Source organism: Macaca mulatta, chromosome 12 (genome assembly GCF_049350105.2).
Source record: "Macaca mulatta isolate MMU2019108-1 chromosome 12, T2T-MMU8v2.0, whole genome shotgun sequence".
Classification (NCBI taxonomy): domain Eukaryota; kingdom Metazoa; phylum Chordata; class Mammalia; order Primates; family Cercopithecidae; genus Macaca; species Macaca mulatta.
This window is the reverse complement of record NC_133417.1, coordinates 140,218,103-140,232,036: the sequence shown is the minus strand read 5'-3', so window position 1 is coordinate 140,232,036 and position 13,934 is coordinate 140,218,103. Positions and strand designations below refer to the sequence as shown.

The window sequence follows — 13,934 nt, the reverse complement described above, 5'->3', positions numbered from 1 at the left end:
CTTCTGGAAGAACATAAAAACACTCAGATACCATCTCACACCCATCAGCATCCCCCCAAGTGAAAAAAGGCGGACAATATTGAGGGAGGGGAGCATGTGGAGGAGCCTGGGCGAACCTGAAGGCTGCTGTGGGAAGTGGAGCTGGACTGGCAGCCAAGGCCCAGCAGCACTCCCTAGATAAACATTTGCACGCTGAGCTGGAAGTCATGTACAAAGACCTTCACAGCAAGTGTGGTTTCTGATAGCAAAGGCTGTAAACAACCTATTGTCCTTCAGGAGCAGAAAGAATAATTAAGCCAAGGCATTAACATACAGCAGTCCCCCCTCATCCCAAGTTTCCATGGTTTCAGTTACCCCTGGCCAACTGTGGTCCCAAAACAGGTGCTACAGTACAATAAGATATTCTGGCAGGGAGAAAACACATTCACACAACTTTTATTACAATACAGTGCTATAATTTTTCTATTTTATTATTCATTATTGTTCATCTCTCAGTGTGCCTAAGTTTGCAAACTAAACTTTGTCATAGGCATGTATACATAGGAAAAAATAAGTGTGCCCAAGTTTGCAAACTAAACTTTGTCATAGGCATGTATACATAGGAAAAAATATATCATATATATAGGGTTTGGCACTATCTGAAGTTTCAGGCACACCTTCTGGGGGCCTTGTATCCCCTGCAGATAAGGGCGGACTACTTACAAGGGAAAGGAACATTGTAATGAAAGCAGATGAACTACAACTACAGATATCAACACAGACGAACCTCAAGAACATCACGCTCAGGCAAAAAAGGAACTCTTGCAAGACTATGTATTAGCTAGCTAATGCTGTGTAACAAATTGCCCCAAACAACAGACTTCTATTATTGTACAGTTTCTATAGGTCAGGAATCCAGATGCGGCTTAGCTGGGTGAAGAAGAGACCCTCTTCTTCAGGGCCTCTCACAGAGCTGCCATCAAGGTCTTGGTGCAGGCTGGGGTCTCATCTCAAGGTTAAACTGGGGAGGGGTCCTCCAGGGTCACCTGCTTGCTGTAGCATCCAGTTCCTCATGGCCATGGGACTGAAGCCTCAACTGCATGCTGGCTGCCAGGGGGTGGCCACCCTCAGTTCCTTGCCATGTGGCCTCTCTATATCGCAGCCTGCACCACCACAGCCAGCAGGGGAGACCATCTGTTGTCAAGGAGGAAGTTCTAAGCCCACATAACCTAATCACAGGAGGAAGGCGCAGCATCAACTTGGATGCATCCTACTGGTTAGAAGCAAGTTGCTAGCTCGGCTCACACCAAAGGGAGGGGACTTCACAGGATGTGAACACCAGGAGGTATGGATCACTGAAGGGCATCTCAGAGTCTGCCAGCCACAAAAGATATTGCATGATTCCATGTATATAAAAGTTAAAAACAAAAACAAATGATGTTGCTTAGAAACACAACCCCATGTGATAAAACCAAAAAACAGCAGAGAATGACAACCGCGAAATTCAGGACAGGGACTCCCTTAAATGCTTTGGGTTTATCCGATAAACACATTTTTGCAGGGAGGGAAGAGGATCAGCAGCAGGGAGCTGGGATTGGGAGGGGCAAAGGGAATTTCAAAGTTAAGTTCCATTTCTTGGCCTGAGTAGTGGCTATGCAAGTGTTCATTGCTTTTGTGATTGTGTAAACATTCCCAAATATTTTCAAATATTATCTGTATCTACTCAAAGTTCAGGGACCACACGGCTTGCTCCCTTGGCACCCCACGGAACAGTGAGGACAGGGGCTCTGCACCCTGTGAAACCTCAAGAAATGCAGCAGATGCTTCCCTGGCATCCCCGCCTCCTGTCCACCTTGCCCTGCAAAGAAACGCACCAGCTCTGACCCAGAAGCATGTCCAGCACCCAGAAACCCTGCTCTCTCTCCTCACCAAACCAAATGTAAAAGCCTCTAGCCTGACCTGGAGGTAGAGCCGTTCCTCCAGAGGTTCAGCCTGTTCTTCCGTGCCGCGGCATGACTCTTGGAGTTCACCAGCCTCTTGCCCTTCAGTTTCAAATGCAGGCCACGGATGCTGCAGAACTCGGTCTCTCTCCACGGGGCCAGGGCTGCCCTCCAGGACCTCGAAGAACCCTACCTTTGGGGCGTTTGTCTCTGTTTCAGTTATCCCTCTTAAGGCAACTGAAAACAACCATGGATTTGCAGGGAGTTGGGAGTCGCCCAGAACCACATCCTGTTTGGCCCTGGCACTGATTCAATCATGCCAATGTCACCCGGACAAAAGAACTTTCTACACAGTCTTAAGAAAGAGACGCAGCACCTGCAGCAGGAAAGGAGCCCAGCCGGAGAGTTCACCACACCAGTCAGCGAGCAGAGTGCTCGCTGGATGACCAGTGGGGCCTCGGGGCACTGTGGGGTGCAGGAAAAGAGTACCTAGTCCCGCAGTGACCGAGTGAGGGGGTCCCTGCATTTTTACCCACCCTTCTCACCTGGCAACACTGCTGCACAGGCTGGCAGGTACTTGTTGAATGAATTAATGAATGAATGAATGGATGAAAGAATGAATGAATGGATGGATGAATGAACGAATGAAGCTCTTCTCCAGGTGCAGTGAGGAAATGTCAAAATAGAAACAGACTGCCAGGCACGGTGGCTCACACCTGTAATCCCAGCACTTTGGGAGGCTGAGGCAGGCGGATCACCTGAGGTCGGGAGTTCAAGACCAGCCTGGCCAACACAGTGAAACCCCATCTCTACTAAAAAATACAAAAATTAGCCAGGCGTGGTGGCGCATGCCTGTAATCCCAGCTACTCGGGAGGCTGAGGCAGGAGAATCACTTAAACCCAGGAGGTGGAGGTTGCAGTGAGCAGAGATCGTGCCTCTGCACTCCAGCCTGGGTAACAAGAGCCAAACTCCATCTCAAAAAATAAATAAATAAATAAAATAGACCATCCGAGTGGGGCAGACTGGCCACTGGCAGCTGCAGGACACAGCCTCGGTGACCCCTTCTTAAGACTAGAAACTCAAGTGCAGGGCCTCAGGGTCTGTGTGTGTGCATGTGTGTGTGTGTGTGCGCCTGTGTGTGTGCATGCATGTGTGTGTGCCTGTGTGTGTGCATGCGTGTGTGTGTGCATGCGTGTGTGTGTGCCTGTGTGTGCATGCATGTGTGTGTGCCTGTGTGTGTGCATGCATGTGTGTGTGTGTGTGTCTGTGTGTGTGCATATGCACGTGCGTGTCTTTTCCAGTGCAGGGCTCACTCTGTGCACTGACTGCATAAGCAAAAAAAAAAAACATCTAAGGAGCAGGTGCCTTGGTGTGGCTGTGAATATTCCCACTTGAACCAGCCCTCTTTGGGGGAGAGACACTCTCATCCTGTTTTCCATCCACTCACCCCCTAAGTCGGTAATGGGATTAGTGGGGGCTGGGGCCACAGCCACAGGTCCAACACCTGCCAATCACCCCAGAGCCGGGTGCTCTGGGCTCTGAGTTTCAGAGCCGTTTAATAATGCACCATTGTCCCTGCAGCTCTGCTCTGGTTCTCAAGTTCACTCGGCAAAAAACTGATCTGTCTCTGTGTTTAGAAGCTCCTCACTGGCCAGGAGGGTGGCTCACCTCTACACGTCTGGGCTGGAGACAACAAAGGACGTGCTGTTGGGAAAAGAGATGGGCCTCGGCCCAACTGGGAGGCCTGGGCCCACCTGCCATGGCGCACCAAGCGAGGGTCTGTAGGAAAGGGAAGTTCCCGGCCGGAGAGTGGGGACCCTGGGCTTCTCCCTGGCAGGGGGTGCCCAGTGTCACCTGCCTGAAGCGGACACGGGTGCAGAGGGTCAGGCCTGGAACCCCAGCCTCCGACCAGTCTTCCCAACCACTCTTACCTGTTTTCTTAAATACGCTTTTTCTTTTAGGATAGATTTATATTCATAGAAAAGTCATGGAGATAATATAGAGAATTCCCACAGGCCCCCCACCCCCTGGCTTCCCTGTGAATGTCTTACAGGAGGGCCACCTTTGTCACAATGGATGTCAGTGCACTAACGTCAAACAATAAAGCCTGTCCTTCATCCGGGTCTCCTATGTTTGTCCCTGAGGTCCTTTTATCTGTTCCAGGATCCCATCCAGATCACCACACGACGTTACGTGTCGTGTCTCTTTAAGCTCCTCTTGGCTAGGGCATCTCCCCAGACATTGTGTGTTTCGGGTGACCTTGACAGTACAGAGGAGGCCTGGTTAGGTATTCTGTAAGACGCCCCTCGGCTGGGGTTTGCCTCATGTATTTCTCCCAGTGAGACTGGGTTGTGTGTTACTCAGGAAGACCACAGAGGCAAGTGCCCTTCTCGCCACACGATGCCATCAGCGTGACTTATCCATGCGATGGTGACCCTGGTCACCTGTCCAGCCCCTCTTAACCCCTTCCGCAGGCCCCTGCTTGCTTTCTGCTCAGAGATGCCCCTATGTCCACTACCAGAAGGGGGTAAACATCGGCTTCTGTATTTATCACGAAAAAAGAAGCCCAGGACCAAGAGACGGTAGCCCTGCTTAACTGCAGGCAGCCACCCATAAAATGCAACAGAGACCTTAACTTGGTACACACCTGCCCTGTCACCCCATAAGGATCTAAGTGAGATACTCAGAACTGTCAGTTGACTATAAGCTCAACACGAGTTTAAAATCTAAGTGACTGAATGAATAAATAAAGGTGACACACTGGCCTGCATTTATAAAAAGACAATTTCTAGGAGAAGGGCCCAGATACCACCTGTCCTGCCCAAGCCCTTCAAAGCTGGCCAGGTGGGCGCTGCTGGGGTAACCTGGACCGCCCTGCAGGAGCTACTCTTCAGGGGTAGATGGGGAATCCGCAGGAGGCCCCCACAGGGGTCACTAGATGAAAGCCAGGACCCCTGTCCCTAGAAGATACAACCACATGCATCATCCCTGGCACCAAACTCGGCACAGACTCCTGTGTTCTGGGGTCCTTGTTCAATTTGGAGAGCTCAGTTTCTATGGGGGACCCGGAGCTCAGTTTCTATGGGGGACCCGGAGCTCAGTTCCTATGGGGGACCCGGAGCTCAGTTCCTATGGGGGACCCGGAGCTCAGTTCCTATGGGGGACCCGGAGCTCAGTTCCTATGGGGGACCCGGAGCTCAGTTCCTATGGGGGACCCGGAGCTCAGTTCCTATGGGGGACCCGGAGCTCAGTTCCTATGGGGGACCCGGAGCTCAGTTCCTATGCGGGACCCGGAGCTCAGTTCCTATGCGGGACCCGGAGCTCAGTTCCTATGGGGGACCCGGAGCTCAGTTCCTATGGGGGACCCGGAGCTCAGTTCCTATGCGGGACCCGGAGCTCAGTTCCTATGGGGGACCCGGAGCTCAGTTCCTATGGGGGACCCGGAGCTCAGTTCCTATGGGGGACCCGGAGCTCAGTTCCTATGGGGGACCCGGAGCTCAGTTTCTATGGGGGACCCGGAGCTCAGTTTCTATGGGGGACCCGGAGCTCAGTTCCTATGGGGGACCCGGAGCTCAGTTCCTATGGGGGACCCGGAGCTCAGTTTCTATGGGGGACCCGGAGCTCAGTTTCTATGGGGGACCCGGAGCTCAGTTTCTATGGGGGACCTGGAGCTCAGTTTCTATGGGGGACCTGGAGTTCAGTTTCTATGGGGGACCTGGAGCTCAGTTCCTATGGGGGACCTGGAGCTCAGTTTCTATGGGGGACCTGGAGCTCAGTTTCTATGGGGGACCCGGAGCTCAGTTTCTATGGAGCTGAGGAGACAGGAAGCTGAGGCTGGAGAAAAGAAATAGTCTCTTTTAAGCAGAGAAGCGGGGAAGCCACTAGAAGTTAGGGGGAAACTAAGGTTGAATGTTCCTGGTCAAACTACTTTTATTTTTTTTGAGAGAGGATCTTGCTCTGTTGCCCAGGCTGGAGCACAACGGCATGACTGCAGCTCACTGCAGCCTCAATCTCCTGGGCTTAGGTGATCTTCCCACCTCAGCCTCCTGGGTAGCTGAGACTACAGGCACGCACCACCATGCCCGGCTAATTTTCATATTTTTTGTAGAGAAGGGGTTTCACCATGTTGCTCAGGCTGGATTTGAACCCCTGGACTCAAGCAATCCCCCTGTTTCAGTCTCCTGAAATGTTGGGATCACAGACATGAGCCACAGCGCCCAGCCTCAAACAACTTTCAATTTTTGACCCTCAAAGCTTGAGCAAACTGCTTGGTGTCTCAGTTTCCCCATATATGAAATGAAGCCACTCACAGTGCTTGCCTCACAGGTAGGATTCTAGAATTAGGCCCGATCCTGAGGTTAAAGCCACATCAGACGATGGGACTCAGATGCCGGAGGTAAGAGACACTGGCTTAGGTGCAGACAGATTTCCAGGCTCAAGTCCAGCTGCTGTGACCTCAGCAAGTGCCTGCACCTCCCCAGGCCCGGCTTCTCCACCAGTGAAAGGGAGAACAGCAGCAGCTCCAGCCAGAGCACCCTGCACCCTGAGTGACGCGTCTGCCGTCCTGCGACTGCTGCTGTCCCCGATGTTACTGCCATTTCCTGGAGGCAAGAAACCAATTCCCTGTGGGATAACAATGCAACCAACCACAAAATGCCTGTCTCCCCAGGAGCTCTCCAACAACTCTCTCCACCAGAAATACTCAATCCCGGCACCAAACGAACCCAGAGAAATACATCGCAAGCCAACCTTCCCCTGTCCAGTTCCTGAAACTCTGAGAATTGCAAGGCAGCTGCCTGCCGCCCGAGCTTGGCCTGCTCTGAGGGACGGGACTGAGATGTGTGCTGGGCATGCTTCCCACATGCCTCTAATCAGACTAAGTTTTATTATGATCCCCATAACAAATCGCCACATGTCACGGGCAGGCAGGGCGTGCCGGGGTGAAACGCGACCTGCAGCACCCCCAGTGTGGGCACGCTGACGGGCTCAGATTCCTTCCCCTCCCCTCATCCTTGGCCAAAAAGCACCCCAGCACCAGCCAAGGAACAAAGAGGAGGCAGAGAGGAGCCAGAGAAGCTGGCAAGGAACCCCTCGATTTTTCGGAGCTAAGAGAGCTTGTGAACGCCCTGGGTCGCGGACTGCATGGAGCCTTTGTTACTGTAAAATGCAACCAGGGAACGAAGACCCTGAGCACCAGAAGGCCTGTGCCAGCCCAACACTAAGGCAAGACCTGAAGGGCTAAACACGGAGGCTTTTTCTGGGCTTCCAAGTGGACTCAGCACCTCCTGTGGTGGGATGCAGGATACTCCTGCTAGCTCCAGGGCTGCGTGTCCACAGAGCTGCGTGTCCTGCACATTTCACCAACGCAGCACTTTATGGAGTGGTGAAATGGGCTAGAGCTCATGACCTTCATAAATCTCTCTCTCTTTTTTTTTTTTTGAGACAGAGTTTCGCTCTTTGCCCAGGCTGGAGTGCAATAGCGCGATCTTGGCTCACTGCAACCCCAGCCTCCCGGGTTCAAGTGATTCTCCTGCTTCAGCCTCCTGAATAGTTGGGATTACAGGTGTGCACCACCACGGCCGGCTAATTCTGTATTTTTAGTAGAGATGGGGCTTTACCATGTTGGCCAGGCTTCTCTCGAACTCCTGATCTCAAGTGATCCACCCACCATGGCCTCCCAAAGTGCTGGGATTACAGGCGTGAGCCACCATGCCAGGCCCTTCACAAATTGCTAAATGAGTTTTCCCACGACCAGCGAGGAGCTGCTGAGTTCTAAAAGCCTCCCCTGTTGACTTACTAGACCCGGAGCACTTGGAGACTGGCTTGTGTCAGCAGTGCAGCCTCATAGTCTCCCAAAAATCCAGGCTTGACCAGGTGCAGTGGCTCACACCTCTAGTCCTGGCACTTTTGGAAGCTGAGGTAGGAGGATCCCTTGACCCCAGGAGTTTGAGACTAGCCTGGACAACATAGGGAAACCTTCTACAAAAACAGTTTTAAAACTTAGCTGGGTGTGGTGGCACACAGCTGTGGGCCCAGCTACTCAGGAGGCTGAGGCAGGAGGATTCCTTGAGCCCAGAAGTCACTCATCCTTGTGCCCTCCACTCCAGCCTGGGCAACAGAGCAAGACCAAGTCTCAAAACAAAACAAAACAAAAAATCCGGGCTTTAGATAGAAGGGTTTCTGGGAGCCCACAGCTGAATTAAGTGAGGAAGGGCAGGTACCGTCAGTTCAGGGGGGTACGTATTGCATATGACCGCCTCAGAAAGTCAAACTGCTTTGGGACTGACGGGTGCCTCCCGCATAAGAGGTGGTCAACAAATCCTCGATGACTTGATTTCAGGACAAAGCACTGGAATGACTTTTGCAAAGTGAAGCTGTACCTACTGCTTAGAAATGCTGCAAAGATGCCAATCTTAGCAAGGAAGATTGGCAAGGGAAATGTTAAAACTGGGAGGGCACAGGGGTAGGTGAACCACTGTGTTCCATCAGCGAGGGGTCACGAAACAGCACTGAAAATAACTTCCCCGGAAGATGGCCTTCCACCTCCCGCCGGGGGTGGCTCACAGGTGGATGGTGTGTGGGCGACGTCAGCACCGCCAGTGAAACCTCCCAGTGAAAGAAGCAGGGTGCAGATATGAACACAAATGACGCCATCTAAAAAGAATGTCTGTGTGATTGAGCTCACAGTAATGGAGTTAAGAGAAGTCAGATGATTTTTAATTTCTTTCCGAGGCTCTATTTTCTACATCTTCTACGATACACATGTAACTCACCAACAGACAAAAGGACAATTGCTGGTCACACTTTAGAGTCACCAGGAGGCTGGAGTCTCAGCCCTCAGGTCTGCAGTGATGTCTGTGTTCCGCATGTGTTTTTCAACACAACACACTTCAACTACATGCACTCTCAACGATCTGCAAGGGTACAGGTGGCTTTGGAAGAGTAAACCCAGGAAAAAGGTTTGTTCCCACTTTCCACGGAAGGAACTTCTCTCTGCAGTCTGTTCAGAAATAAGCTCCCCAAGCAAATGTGCAATGAAAGAAACATACACTATCTAAAACAACTCACTTGAGCTTTACTTTTTCTTTTTTTTTTTTTTTCTTTTTTTTTTTTTTGAGACGGAGTCTCGCTCTGTGGCCCAGGCTGGAGTGCAGTGGCCAGATCTCAGCTCACTGCAAGCTCCGCCTCCCAGGTTCGCGCCATTCTCCTGCCTCAGCCTCCCAAGTAGCAGGGACTACAGGCGCCCGCCACCTCGCCCGGCTAGGTTTTTTTTGCATTTTTTAGTAGAGACGGGGTGTCACCGTGTTAGCCAGGATGGTCTCGATCTCCTGACCTCGTGATCCGCCCGTCTCGGCCTCCCAAAGTGCTGAGCTTTACTTTTTCTTTTCTTTTGTTTTTCTTTTTTTTGAAACAAGCTCTTGCTCTGTACCCAGGCTGGAGGCTGCAGTGCAGTGGCATGATCGCAGTTCACTGCAGCCTTGACCTCCTGGGCTCAACCATCCTCTCCTGGGCTGAGTCATCCTTCCAGCTTAGTCTCCCCAGTAGCTGGGACTACAGGCGCATGCCACCTGCCCAGCTCAGTTTTTGTATTTTTTTGTAAAGACGGGGTTTCACTATATTGCCCAGGTTGGTCTCAGACTGATGGGCTCAAGCGATCCTTCTGCCTCAGCTTCCCTCCTCCCTCCTCCATCTCTACAAAAAACAAACAAACAAAAAAAACAACAAAAAAAAAACTGAAGGGATTACAGGCATGAGCCACCATGCTTCCCAGCACTTTGGGAGGCTGAGGCAGGTGGATCACCTGAGGTCAAGAGTCCAAGACCAGCCTGGCCAACATAGTAAAACCCTGTCTCTACCAAAAAAATACAAAAATTAGCCAAGCATGCTGGCGCATGCCTATAATCCCAGCTACTCAGGAGGCTGCGGCATGACAATCACTTGAACCCAGGAGGCAGAGGTTGCAGTGAGCCGAGATGGCGCCACTGCACTCCAGCCTGGGCGACACTGTCTCAAAAAAAAAAAAAAAAAAGGGCTGGGCACAGTGGTTCACACCTGTAATCCCAGCACTTAGGGAGGCTGAGATGGGTGGATCATGAGGTCAAGAGATTGAGGCCATCCCGGCCAACATGGTGAAACCCCGTCTCTACTAAAAATACAAAAATTAGCTGGGCGTGGTGGCGCACGCCCATAGTCTCAGCTACTCTGGAGGCTGAGGCAGAAGAATCGCTTGAACCTGGGAGGTGGAGGTTGCAGTGAGCCGAGATCACGCCACTGCACTCCAGCCTAGCAACAGAGCAAGACTCTGTCTCAAAAAAAAAAAAAAAGAAAAGAAAAGAAAGAAAGAAAAAAGCAAAACGAAAAAGGAAAACTTTACAGAAACTTTAAGTTAATAAATGCAGTTTAAAGAAGGGAAGCTGGCCAACATCATGAGTCGTCAGAGAGATGCAAATCAAAACCACCGTGAGAGACCACCACACACCTGTTGAGACGGCTACTGTCAAAAAAAACAGAAAACAACAAATGCTGGTGAGGATGTGAAGGAACCGGAACCCTTGTACACTGTCGATGGAAACGCCAAATGGAGTGAATGCTATGGAGAATAATATGGAAGTTCCGCAAAAAATTAAAAATAGAATTACCATATAATCCAGCAATTCCACCTCTGGGAATATACCCAAAAGAGCTGGGAGCATGGTCTCGAAGAGATATCTGCACACCCAGGTTCACAGCAGCATTATTCACTATAGCCAGGAGGTGCAACTCAAATGTCCATGGACAGATGAATGGATAAACAAAATATAACACATACATATAATGGAATATTATGCAGCCTTCAACTGTAACATCACAGGCCACAGCATGGATGAACCTTGAAGACACTACACTAAGTGAAATACACCAATCACAAAAAGACAAATACTGTATGATTCCACCTATACGAAGTACCTGCAGTAGTCAAATCCATAGCAACAGAAAGTGGAATGGTGGGTGCCAGGAGCTGGGGGAGGAGGAAACGGGTACAGAATTTTCATTCTGCAAGATGAAAAAGTGGTGAAGATTCTGCTACACAACTCTAAGGCAACTGAACTGTATGCTTCCAGATGGTTAAGATGGTAACATTTATATTATGTCTTTTACCACAATTTTAGAATATTTTTTTAAAGGCAGTGAGGGAAGGCCATATTGAGTAGCCTATTTTGTTGTCTTCATGTAGTCTCTGAAGAAATGTGTCTGGTAACTCACGCTACAGCCATCACCACATCTACCTTCTTTCCATTTAGACCTGATAACCCACAAAACAATTCTAAAGCAGTTAAAAAAAAAGTCAACCCTCTCTCCAATTGTTTTTACTAGGCAAAAAGTGATCCCGATCCCCAGCGCTAATAAACAAAAAAGCAAATGACACATAAATCCCATCTGGGAATACAGACATGGAAACCTACGCAACAGTAGTCAGCTGAAGAGTGTACCCCAATTAGCTGGAATTAGCGGTGGAATGCAAGACCGGCACCCTGGGGGAAGGCGTTCCAGGAAAGGAGGGTGACTCACTGTTCACTTTCTATGTGTCTGTAATATTTGGAATGACTACAAAGGCTTTTATTATTCCTACAATAAAAACAGTTATGCACACCCAAAGTTTTGAAAAACCATGATCTCAGAAATGATACCACTAAAGACACGTATTCCAAAGGAGGTAACTGTCTAAACTGCTCATTTTCAATGCCAGTTGGGCCTATCCAATCACCTAGGATGCTTTTACAATTAAAAAGGCAGAGGTCCCAGCTGCAGGCCAATGGAATCTCTAGGGGAAGGACCTGAGCAATATCTTTAACCCTCACAGTTGATTCTGATGCACAGGAGGAGAAGTCCCACCAAGGTTTACAGATGGGTTAAGGCTTCTCCACATTTAAGATTCCATCCGGTCAGTCCTTCAGCATCAGCGTTCCCAAGTGTTTTGAGTTCTGACCAACACAGCTAGAAGTAAAGCAGAAGCGCTCTGGAAACAAAGAGGGGTGTGTGTGAGTGTGAGAGAGTATGTGTGTGTGTGTGTGTGTGTGTGAGAGTGTGTGTGTATGTGTGAGTGTGTGTGTGTGAGAGTGTGTGAGAGACAGCGAGTGTGTGTGTGAGAGACAGCGAGAGTGTGTGTATGTGAGTGTGTGTGTGTATGTGTGAGTGTGTGTGAGTGTGTATGTGTGAGAGTGTGTGTATGTGAGAGTGTGTGTATGTATGAGTGTGTGTGAGACAGCGAGAGTGTGTGTATGTGTGTGTGAGTGTGTGTGTTTATGTGTGTGTGTGAGACAGCGAGAGTGTGTGTGAGAGTGTGTGTGTATGTGTGAGTGTGTGTGAGTGTGTATGTGTGAGAGTGTGTGTATGTGACTGTGTGTGTGTTTATGTGTGTGTGTGAGACAGCGAGAGTGTGTGTATGTGAGAGTGTGTGTGTGTATGTGTGAGTGTGTGTGAGTGTGTATGTGTGAGAGTGTGTGTGCACACACACACGTGTTTCAGCCTGAAAGCTGAGAAGGAAGGTCCCACCAGGCGAGGCAGTAAGGGAAAGGCTGGGGTGCACACATGCTTCCCTGAAGGGACCCACAGGCATCTTAGGGGCCCGCTGGAGGAGGCAGGGCAGGCACAGGCTCTGGATAAAACCCTCCAAGTCCAGCTTGGCAGGCTCCGTGTACTGTGTGGAAAAGTGGAGGTTTATTCTGTAAAACCACAAAGCCCTTGGAAGTCTGCAGGCCAGGAAGAGGCACGATCAGATCTGTGTTTTCAGTCCTTGGAACAGCAGTAAGGCCACAACTGGCGCTGAAGGCAGCCTGTGCTTGTCTGCTGAGCGAATCAATGAACAAATGGGCAGAAGGCACAAGGGTAGCCTCCCAGACAGAGTCCAGGGTCACAGAGCCACCTACTCAGAGCCAGCACACACTGGGATGTCCCAGGACTGCACGTGATGGCATGCAACTTCCAAACTTCAGGGGAGGGGACTCTGAGCATGAGGAAGGGGCATAGACCCAGACTCTACCGTTCCCCAAAGCCACCCACAGATCAGAGCACCAAAAGTACAAAACCAAAACCACCCACAAAATTCTGCAAAAAGCCAATAAATGAGATATCCTACGCTGCCAATCTGCCTAACAAGACTGGCAGCTTCAACAACACAAAATTAGAACCTCTCAAATGAAAGTTCCCCTGTGGCTAAGGGGAAGAGGCACCCTGGGGGAAGTTGCCCTGGGCTGGGATGAGCTTGAATGCTCTCCTTTCTAAAGCTAACAGCAAAGTCGCCTGGAACCAGGGTGGCTGGTCTCACTTCCAAATCATAAAGGAAAGAAGAGTTCTAGAAGATGGCCTCTTCATATAAGAAGGCATTGATGAAACCAGTGGAGTCAGATCAAACACCAAATATGAAAACCAGCAGAAGGAATCACTTGCACACTGTTTGCATAAAATAAAACCACAACAAATGACCTAGAAAGGGAGGCAATAAAAGGGTATCAGGAAAAGTATGAAATACACACACACAGGATTTCTCTACTGGTAAAACTGCAAAGCAACGGAAACATCCAATTATGCCGAAAGAACGACTAAAACATATGGTAAAAGCTGTGAGTGAGGATCGGGGAAAGGGCAAAGCAGCAACCACATAGGGAAGCCCAAGCCCGTCTCTTGAGATCTGACAGTCCAACAGACAAGACACGTGGCATGCGACGTGAAATACGATACAATCAAGCTTGATTTAACCGATCTATCTGAAATCCCATGTCCCAGAGAAAATACAATTGATTTGCAAGTATCCAAGGAGTAACCACAAACACTGAAGGCATTCTCAGCCAAAGAAAATTTCAATAAACTCCCCAAAGTAAAAACCTGTACTAGGCACCACTTAGCCCCAGTGCAATCATTCTAGAAGGTAGCTAGAAAATAAGAGTAAACAACTTGAAAAAAAAAGAAAGAAAAAAAACAACTCTCTTGAGTTAAAGACTCCTTAGAAGGTACAAGGAGAATACCCCAGGGTCCAT

At 49.8% G+C, this 13,934-nt stretch overlaps 1 protein-coding gene across 9 annotated transcripts in view; it reads right to left on the bottom strand.

Annotated features, from left to right (window-relative positions):
- The window catches only part of SH3BP4 (SH3 domain binding protein 4), a 104,148-nt gene that overhangs the window by 73,881 nt on the left and 16,333 nt on the right, over positions 1 to 13,934 (bottom strand). The window contains exon 1 of one of the 9 annotated variants that reach the window (XM_077956072.1): positions 1,939 to 2,168. The exons of 7 other annotated variants lie outside the window; for them this stretch is intronic. The gene's annotated coding sequence lies outside the window, so the exon portion shown is untranslated. Of the gene's footprint in view, positions 1 to 1,938; positions 2,169 to 13,934 lie in introns of those variants that run through there. One more of the 9 variants, XM_077956086.1, reaches the window with a different exon arrangement.